The sequence below is a fragment of the Rhinopithecus bieti genome, unplaced genomic scaffold, assembly GCF_001698545.2.
Source record: "Rhinopithecus bieti isolate Rb0 unplaced genomic scaffold, ASM169854v2 scaffold_39951, whole genome shotgun sequence".
Classification (NCBI taxonomy): Eukaryota; Metazoa; Chordata; class Mammalia; order Primates; family Cercopithecidae; genus Rhinopithecus; species Rhinopithecus bieti.
In genome coordinates, this window is record NW_016816406.1 from 102,357 (window position 1) to 112,808 (window position 10,452).

The 10,452-nt window shown below is 36.0% G+C and overlaps 1 protein-coding gene and 1 pseudogene across 1 annotated transcript in view; both read right to left on the reverse strand.

The window, feature by feature from the left end:
- The window catches only part of CLEC9A (C-type lectin domain containing 9A), a 40,196-nt gene that overhangs the window by 19,335 nt on the left and 10,409 nt on the right, over positions 1-10,452 (reverse strand). Inside the window, exon 2 of the mRNA XM_017854827.1 lies at positions 8,631-8,785. The gene's annotated coding sequence lies outside the window, so the exon portion shown is untranslated. The remainder of the gene's footprint in view (positions 1-8,630; positions 8,786-10,452) is intronic.
- Positions 1,380-10,452, reverse strand: part of LOC108517043 (C-type lectin domain family 1 member B-like) — an 11,143-nt pseudogene continuing 2,070 nt past the window's right edge.

Below are 10,452 nucleotides of genomic sequence, written 5' to 3' on the forward strand. Positions count from 1 at the left end.
CACACATTTATTGAGGATGTATTATGGCCTGGTATTCTGATCAATACTTTATATAATCATATTAAATGAGCTTCACAATTACTTTATGAGCAAGGTCATAATATTAAACCCTTTTCGTAGATGAGGAAATAGAGTTTTAAAGACACTAAATCACTTATAGAGAGAGTAAGTTCTAAAGTAGTGATATTTCTCTAACTGTATTAAAGACTACTTGTATAAGAATTGTGTCATGGTGCTGGTAAAAACCCACATCTCTGTGTGTCCTCAGGCTTCCCACTGAGTAACATCAGTATTTGTGTTTGAACGTCTCAGTGTTTTAACCAACACCTCAGCTGAGATGTTTGAGAATCATGTTTATAAATTGTATTCACTAAAGAAGGGAAGCTGTGGGAAAGAAATGCAGTTTTTACCTATTATCCTGTGAAAGGGTGACTTTCCATGTATTCTATAAATACTTGCTGAGTTATTCAGCAAGAAGCAAGCATAGAGTTGTTAGGAAAAGACCTAAATAAAGCATTTTAACTTGTCCTTCTGTGTAGTAGCCTCTGGGCCTTCTTGAGAAGCGTTTATTCATTTTACAAACCCCACAAGCTTTCTCACAAACTTTCTTTTCCTTCGTTTGCACAAGAAAATACTGCTGTTGAGTCTAACCAGAAATGAACTTGGAATAGTAATTGTCTTTGTGTAATGTCTTTCTGTTTCCTGTAAGCCAGGATCTGGGGTTGGTGCTGGTAATACAATAGTAAATGGAGAAGTCACAGTGCCTGCTTTTGTAAAGTTTCTGGTATAGTTAACACTACAAAGTTTTATTTTAAGTTGTAGAACTGTGAGGTATAAATGGAGAATGTATTATTCCTCTGTTAAGTATGAGAAAATAGAAGTTAAAAAGTCTATGTGACTTGTTCATGATTGTACTTTAAGTGACATTATCTAAATTGTTCTACCGATTCCAAGTTTAGTATTCGTTTTGTTACGTTACGCTATCTTTCAAACTTAGATATTCTGCACACATTTTAAGCTTCGATATTTTGCCCAACTTAACTAAGCACTAGCCTATATTGTCCTGATTTTAATTTTATGTGTGTATATATGAAGATGCAGTAAATCATATTGTATTCAGGTAATTAGAAATTAGACAAGAAGAAAGAAAATTAAGGGAAAGTAGAATAATTGGGAAACAAGTGATCAATTTATATATTGGCTTCTGGATATTCAAAGAAGGGAGTAGGTAAGTGATTCTGGTAGTAAAGATAATATTAAACATGACATCAAGGAGAAGAGAGGAAGAAATAAGCAATTTTTGGCTATTGATTTTTTCATTCAGAACTTTCATTGTGCAATAAAGCCCTTAACTGTGATATCCTGCCCCTTTCTTCGCATTAAGGTAGCTGGTCCACCTTGACCATGCCAGCCTTCCTCTCACACATTCAATAATGTGTGTTCTCACAGAAGGTAGGGTGCCTTTTCTGATTATGAAAATAGGCACAATTCACATTTCCTTTTCCATCTTCAGAAAGCTCAAACCTGTGAATGGGAAAGGTAGAATAAATTCCTTCAGAGACTAAGGAAATAATCAACAGTCAAACTCTGTGTATAGTATTTTGATGCACAAAATGGAGACTCCGGGGAAAACAGAAAAAAAAAAAGTTTCCCAACAGGCTTGGTAGTACAAGGTATGTGTATCTGAAAAGCTCAATAGCAATTTCGTGTAGCGTAAGATTAAGGAGCACGGGAACCCTTGTACAATAGGAGCGCCAAAGAAGAGATTGAGATAGCTCTGAAATGATGGGAAAAGGCTTTATTTACAAGATCAGACTTTAGTTCGGTATTGATGGAAGGGCAGGATTTAGATGAACAGATAGGAGATGGACAGGACAAATAGCTGCAATGGATGGCAATAGGTTCATGGAAAAGTGAATTGATTCAATATTTTTGAACTGAGGATTTATGTTACAGGATAGATGATCTAAGACAGCATGTTGTATTGTAATGGCTGTTATCTTGCATTCTCTTCTAGATTGTTTATCATGAGAGGACAAAGAATATATATTTATTAGTTTATTTGGCATATATCTGCATAACTATGTGACAACATTGTTCTGTGGGCTGAGGATAGACTGATAAGGAAAGGCAAGAAAGCCAAGGGCTTTCCTGTGGGGGAACTTCCATTTCAGTCAGGTGATGTCAGTAGGAAGCCCACAAATAGAAAATTTCTGACAGTGGTAAAGTTACAAAGAAACAAAACACTGGTAGACTGTGTGGATGTGGGCTGAAGGGAAGCTAATTTAGTTTGGGTAATTAGACTTAGCCTCATTGAATAAGTGATGTTTAAATAGAGATTTGATTCACAAGAAGGAAACAGTCATGGAGTTGTGGGGGCAGAGCATTCTAGGAGAAGAAAATAGCAAATGCAAAAGCCTTAAGACAAGAAAACGAGTCTGATTTGTTGGAATAATAATAATAAAAAAAAAACCCACTAATTTATCTGCAATATTGTGAATGAGGCAGCAAGTAATAGGAGATAAAGCCCATGGTCTGTGCAGAGTTGTAGCTGTAGTATCCTGAGATCCTACCTGTAGTAAATACTTACTAAATATTTATTAGATAAGTTAATGAATAGTATAAATAATGATCAGATTGTACAAGATTTGGTTATCAGTTTAAATTTTACTTGGAGAGAGACTGTAGTTTTGATATGTAGGATGGACAAAAGATGTTGAGACTGGACATTGGAAAACCATATAGGAAGCAGCTGAGGTTCACAACCCAGTGTTAACAGCCCATTTGCCTGCATCATGTGTAGAAGGATAGAGCTTCATTAATGGACATTGGAATTATCTTGTGAACCACAAAGTATCGAATTCTTGGAGACTTAGAGTATAGAAGAGTAGGCAAAATGCCACTGAAAAGTCAAAAGACTCTCAAGTTTACAACTTTCAGCTGTAAAATAATAAGGATGAAATTTTGATTTAAAAATATGTGGAGGGGGCCAGGAGCATGGGCTCACACCTATAATCCCAGCACTTTGGGAGGCTGAGGCAGGCAGATCATGAGGCCAGGAGATGGAGACTATTCTGGCCAACATGCTGAAATCCCGTCTCTACTAAAAATACAAAAATTAGCTGGGTGTGGTGGCACGTGTCTGTAATCCCAGCTGCTCAGGAGACTGAGGCACGAGAATCACTTGAACCCAGAAGGTGGAGGTTGCGGTGAGCCAAGATCGCACCACTGCACTCCAGCCTGGTGACAGAGCGAGACTCCATCTCTCTCTCTCTCTATATATATATATGTATGTGTGTGTATATATACGTGTATATATACACATACATATGTATATATACACATACATATGTATATATACACACACACATATATATGTGTATATATACACGTATACACACACATATATACACGTATATATATACACACATATATGTATATATACACACACACGTGTGTGTGTATATATATATGGAGAGAATCAGAGCAATCTAAACACACACACACACACACGCACACACACTCTGTTCCGTGGTAAAGATGAATGTAGAAATGAATGGGAATAATATCAGGTATAAAGATTGGTTGTGGCTTAGACAAAAGAGTTTAAGAATGGGAGAGGGGAAAGTAGAATTGCCTTATGACCAGTGCTCTCTTGTTTGAAGTAGGGGGTAAGTGACTCAGTTGCTGCTTATATAACCCATAGTAGGGTATAGAGACACATTTCAACTATTGAGTGACTTGGACTGAGAGGAAAGGGGATCTCAAGAATAAGAGTTTCTAGTATTACTTTCTATTCTGAGTGTTGGGGACTTACATATATTTTTAGGGAACTGAACCATCTCTCACTTCCAGACTTCATTAGCGTTATGGTGGGATAATCTGATCCAATGAATTAAACCAGTCCTGGCTTTGATGTATTCCTATTGTAAACATAAATAAGCACAATGGTCAGAATCCCTCCACAGCTGTTGGTAATGACATAAAGACAAAGCTTTATGATAAGACCTCGGACAAAACAAAAAGTTGGATTACATGTCTATAGTAATATTAATGTATTTCATTTGATATTTGAATCTGTACCAATTTCACGTGTCTTAGAACTTAAAAAAGCTTGTAGGACACAGGTAAAATTGTACACAAAATAGGTGATATTCTAATCTTCCTATGTGTTTATAGCATATATTTATATCTGCAATCAATTGACGATTATACTCCCAAGTAGACTACTAAATATGATTCAAAGGAATAAATGTAAACAGTTAGAGAAAGAAAACACAAAGAAATACATTATTGGTGAGCTTTATATTCCTTAGATTTAAAACTCTATATGGTTTGGTTTTATTGCTTAGCTTGCCTATAAAATCTTACCTACAGAAGTATTAATTTAGTTAGTTGAGTCAAGGAGTATATAATGTCTTTCTCAAAGGGATTTATTAATAACATACATCTACCTTTCCTGGTTTACTTTTCTCTAGTTAGCAATAATCACTACCTACTATACTGTATACTATGTCATTTGTTTTGTTTCTTGGCTGTTGCTTCACCTAAAATATATGCTCCTTGAGCTCAAGGATTATTTTTTCTGTTTTATTAACTGCATAGGTCCAAGTTTGGATAGTTTCAGCACATATTTGTTGAATTAATGAAGGAATAGGTAAATCAATCAGTATATGAGTAAGAAAACTAAATGGAGGACAAATGTCTATATTCTTTCACACCTCCTGGAATAACAAGTGAGAATGCATTTTTGGCAAATAGGAAGTGACTTGAGGTTCTTGACCAATATGTAACACTCAGAATGGCATTCCACAGGAGATATTGTGTGACAGTCGCATTTGACTGCTTATTTCTAAAAGCTTAAGCCACTAGTAACCTTTCTGTTATTTCCTAATATTTTCTTTAAAATATATCAATATTCTATACTTCCCAATAGGAACTGACAGATAAATTCTACCTGAAATCCAACTATATGATTTTTTTTTCTTGAAAAGTTGCATGACTACTTTTAGTTATAAATCTTTAAACTAGAACCAGCCTAGACTAACACAGATTCAGGATATACATATATGTCTTCAATCAATCTTTTTGTAATAGAGCTGAGATTTTAGGAAATTCTCTTATTTTGCTGGAGCAGAAACAAAAGCTAATTAATTTTACTGGATATCCTCTGTATGAGTTTGAGCCCATAAAAACAGTAAGTGGGCAGTGCAGCAAGTTAGAACAACACAGGACACAAATGACTGAGAACATCATTGGGCTGACTCTTTTCGTGTGACCCACTATGTACTTGAGCTGTCAGGAAGGGACAAGTCAATTTGACTGATCAACTCTAGCAATGTTGTAGAATATTATGATTGGATTGAATATTTGGGTTCTGTAATCCTTACTAGGTTTCCATAAGGTTCTTAGATTAGTACAAACTGAAAGATGTTAAGAAAAATGTAAAAAACAAAAAAGGTCAAATGTTACATTTGAGAGTTTTCTCCCTTGCCTCCAAAATATTTGACATAAGAATCTTCTCACCAGAATGTTCTGGTTGTCAATCTTCAGTAGAGTAGCATTTAGATCAGTGCAGTACTGCTTACTCTCTTTCCATGTCAAGTTGTGTTTGAAGAACCCGTAGCAGTTATCTCCATAGTATCTCCAGTTTGTGTCACAGGGGCTGCGTTTATGGTCATCTGGAGAAACCAAGCAGAGGAATGTTGTTGCTGTTTTTAAATTGGAATTACATTTTCCCTACATTCAATGTTTTCTGCAGATCTCAAGACTCCCTTCAGTTACCATCAGAGAAATGCTCCAGGGATTGGAGAAATAAGAGGTTAAAAAAACAATACTTACTAAAAGTGCCCTTCTGTTTTTGTTGTTGTTGTTGTTGTTGTTGACTGAGTCTCACTCTGTCGCTCTGGCCTGGAGTGCAGTGGCATGATCTTGGCTCACTGCAACCTCCACCTCCCAGGTTTAAGTAATTCTCCTGCGTCAGCCTCCCGAGTAGCTGGAACTACAGGCACCTGCTACCATGCTCAGCTAATTTTTTTTTTGTAGTTTTAGTAGAGACAGGGTTTCACCATGTTGTCCTGGCTGGTCTCGAACTCCTGACCTCAGGGGATCCGCCCGTCCCGGCATCCAAAAATGCTGGGATTACAGGCTTGAGCCACCAAATCCAGCTGCCCTTTTGTTCTGATTGTTTTATTACATATTGGCAGAAGCGCTTTGCTAATTGTCACAGAGTTCCTGAGAGATTTTCATTCTCAACTTGTAGGTAATTTTGCTGCATGACAGCTAGATGTAAAAAATAAATAATAATATTTTGTAATCAGAATTATAAAAATGATACAAAGATTTTTTATTNTGGGGACAGAGCGAGACTCCATCTCTCTCTCTCTCTATATATATATATGTCTGTGTGTGTATACATCCGTGTATATATACACATACATATGTATATATACACATACATATGTATATATACACACACACATATATATGTGTATATATACACGTATACACACACATATATACACGTATATATATACACACATATATGTATATATACACACACACGTGTGTGTGTATATATATATGGAGAGAATCAGAGCAATCTAAACACACACACACACACACGCACACACACTCTGTTCCGTGGTAAAGATGAATGTAGAAATGAATGGGAATAATATCAGGTATAAAGATTGGTTGTGGCTTAGACAAAAGAGTTTAAGAATGGGAGAGGGGAAAGTAGAATTGCCTTATGACCAGTGCTCTCTTGTTTGAAGTAGGGGTAAGTGACTCAGTTGCTGCTTATATAACCCATAGTAGGGTATAGAGACACATTTCAACTATTGAGTGACTTGGACTGAGAGGAAAGGGGATCTCAAGAATAAGAGTTTCTAGTATTACTTTCTATTCTGAGTGTTGGGGACTTACATATATTTTAGGGAACTGAACCATCTCTCACTTCCAGACTTCATTAGCGTTATGGTGGGATAATCTGATCCAATGAATTAAACCAGTCCTGGCTTTGATGTATTCCTATTGTAAACATAAATAAGCACAATGGTCAGAATCCCTCCACAGCTGTTGGTAATGACATAAAGACAAAGCTTTATGATAAGACCTCGGACAAAACAAAAGTTGGATTACATGTCTATAGTAATATTAATGTATTTCATTTGATATTTGAATCTGTACCAATTTCACGTGTCTTAGAACTTAAAAAAGCTTGTAGGACACAGGTAAAATTGTACACAAAATAGGTGATATTCTAATCTTCCTATGTGTTTATAGCATATATTTATATCTGCAATCAATTGACGATTATACTCCCAAGTAGACTACTAAATATGATTCAAAGGAATAAATGTAAACAGTTAGAGAAAGAAAACACAAAGAAATACATTATTGGTGAGCTTTATATTCCTTAGATTTAAAACTCTATATGGTTTGGTTTTATTGCTTAGCTTGCCTATAAAATCTTACCTACAGAAGTATTAATTTAGTTAGTTGAGTCAAGGAGTATATAATGTCTTTCTCAAAGGGATTTATTAATAACATACATCTACCTTTCCTGGTTTACTTTTCTCTAGTTAGCAATAATCACTACCTACTATACTGTATACTATGTCATTTGTTTTGTTTCTTGGCTGTTGCTTCACCTAAAATATATGCTCCTTGAGCTCAAGGATTATTTTTTCTGTTTTATTAACTGCATAGGTCCAAGTTTGGATAGTTTCAGCACATATTTGTTGAATTAATGAAGGAATAGGTAAATCAATCAGTATATGAGTAAGAAAACTAAATGGAGGACAAATGTCTATATTCTTTCACACCTCCTGGAATAACAAGTGAGAATGCATTTTGGCAAATAGGAAGTGACTTGAGGTTCTTGACCAATATGTAACACTCAGAATGGCATTCCACAGGAGATATTGTGTGACAGTCGCATTTGACTGCTTATTTCTAAAAGCTTAAGCCACTAGTAACCTTTCTGTTATTTCCTAATATTTTCTTTAAAATATATCAATATTCTATACTTCCCAATAGGAACTGACAGATAAATTCTACCTGAAATCCAACTATATGATTTTTTTTTCTTGAAAAGTTGCATGACTACTTTTAGTTATAAATCTTTAAACTAGAACCAGCCTAGACTAACACAGATTCAGGATATACATATATGTCTTCAATCAATCTTTTGTAATAGAGCTGAGATTTTAGGAAATTCTCTTATTTTGCTGGAGCAGAAACAAAAGCTAATTAATTTTACTGGATATCCTCTGTATGAGTTTGAGCCCATAAAACAGTAAGTGGGCAGTGCAGCAAGTTAGAACAACACAGGACACAAATGACTGAGAACATCATTGGGCTGACTCTTTTCGTGTGACCCACTATGTACTTGAGCTGTCAGGAAGGGACAAGTCAATTTGACTGATCAACTCTAGCAATGTTGTAGAATATTATGATTGGATTGAATATTTGGGTTCTGTAATCCTTACTAGGTTTCCATAAGGTTCTTAGATTAGTACAAACTGAAAGATGTTAAGAAAATGTAAAAAACAAAAAAGGTCAAATGTTACATTTGAGAGTTTTCTCCCTTGCCTCCAAAATATTTGACATAAGAATCTTCTCACCAGAATGTTCTGGTTGTCAATCTTCAGTAGAGTAGCATTTAGATCAGTGCAGTACTGCTTACTCTCTTTCCATGTCAAGTTGTGTTTGAAGAACCCGTAGCAGTTATCTCCATAGTATCTCCAGTTTGTGTCACAGGGGCTGCGTTTATGGTCATCTGGAGAAACCAAGCAGAGGAATGTTGTTGCTGTTTTAAATTGGAATTACATTTTCCCTACATTCAATGTTTTCTGCAGATCTCAAGACTCCCTTCAGTTACCATCAGAGAAATGCTCCAGGGATTGGAGAAATAAGAGGTTAAAAAAACAATACTTACTAAAAGTGCCCTTCTGTTTTGTTGTTGTTGTTGTTGTTGTTGACTGAGTCTCACTCTGTCGCTCTGGCCTGGAGTGCAGTGGCATGATCTTGGCTCACTGCAACCTCCACCTCCCAGGTTTAAGTAATTCTCCTGCGTCAGCCTCCCGAGTAGCTGGAACTACAGGCACCTGCTACCATGCTCAGCTAATTTTTTTTTTGTAGTTTTAGTAGAGACAGGGTTTCACCATGTTGTCCTGGCTGGTCTCGAACTCCTGACCTCAGGGGATCCGCCCGTCCCGGCATCCAAAATGCTGGGATTACAGGCTTGAGCCACCAAATCCAGCTGCCCTTTTGTTCTGATTGTTTTATTACATATTGGCAGAAGCGCTTTGCTAATTGTCACAGAGTTCCTGAGAGATTTTCATTCTCAACTTGTAGGTAATTTTGCTGCATGACAGCTAGATGTAAAAAATAAATAATAATATTTTGTAATCAGAATTATAAAAATGATACAAAGATTTTTTATTGAATTTTCATTTCATTAAAATTGCCAATATCTGAAGAGTTTACTAGATACAGGTGATTAAATGAGTGTTGAAAAGAGTGAAGGGGCTATAAAGAACAAATTAAGAAATACACAAAACTGACACCTGAGGGTTAATAAGTGAACTGTTTGAAGGAGACAATCACAAATAAAAAAGATCCCTAGATCAATAATGTGCCCAAAGTGGTTGTTTTGACATTTTCTTGAATACAGGATTCCCAGCTGAGTTCAGAGAGGTGAATGAACTCATTTTCTGTTCCTTGTGTGATGCCAGACTATTCATTTATTTTAAAATGCATACTGATTTCTCGTTATGGTTAAAGTACTTGTGATAAGATTGGGCATGGTGGCTCATGCCTATAATCCCAGAATTTTGAGAGGCCGAGGCTGGCAGATCACTTGAGGCCAGGAGTTCAAGACCAGACTGGCCAACATGGCGAAACTTTGTCTCTACTAAAAATACAAAACTTAACCAGGCGTGGTGGTGTGCACCTTACTGCCAGTTACTCGGGAGGCCAAGGCATTAGAATCTCTCAGACCTGACAGGTAGAGGTTGCAGTGAGCCAGAATAGCTCCTCTGCACTCCAACCTGGGTGAAAGATCAGAACTTTGTTTTAAATAAATAAATAAATAAATAAATAAAGTACTTGTGATAATTAGGTAAATAACGAAGACATAAAAGATGATAAATGAAAGATTCTAAAATATCTTATGAAAAATCAACAAATATGTAAACAAGCAACAGCTATGCAGACTACAGTGTGCCATTGGAGGACTGTGAGATTTACTGGAGAGAAGAAGCACAATATTTTAGTAAACAAAGTGGGATGAAGGAAATTTGAGGTAGAGAGAATAGAATGAGAAAGATTTCAGACAGGGGAACGTAGGATTTACATATGAAATTGAAAAACTCCATGGTTCTTAGGATATGCAAGATAGGAAAAGGGACAAAATAGTTTTTTTTTTTTTTTTTTTTTTTTTTT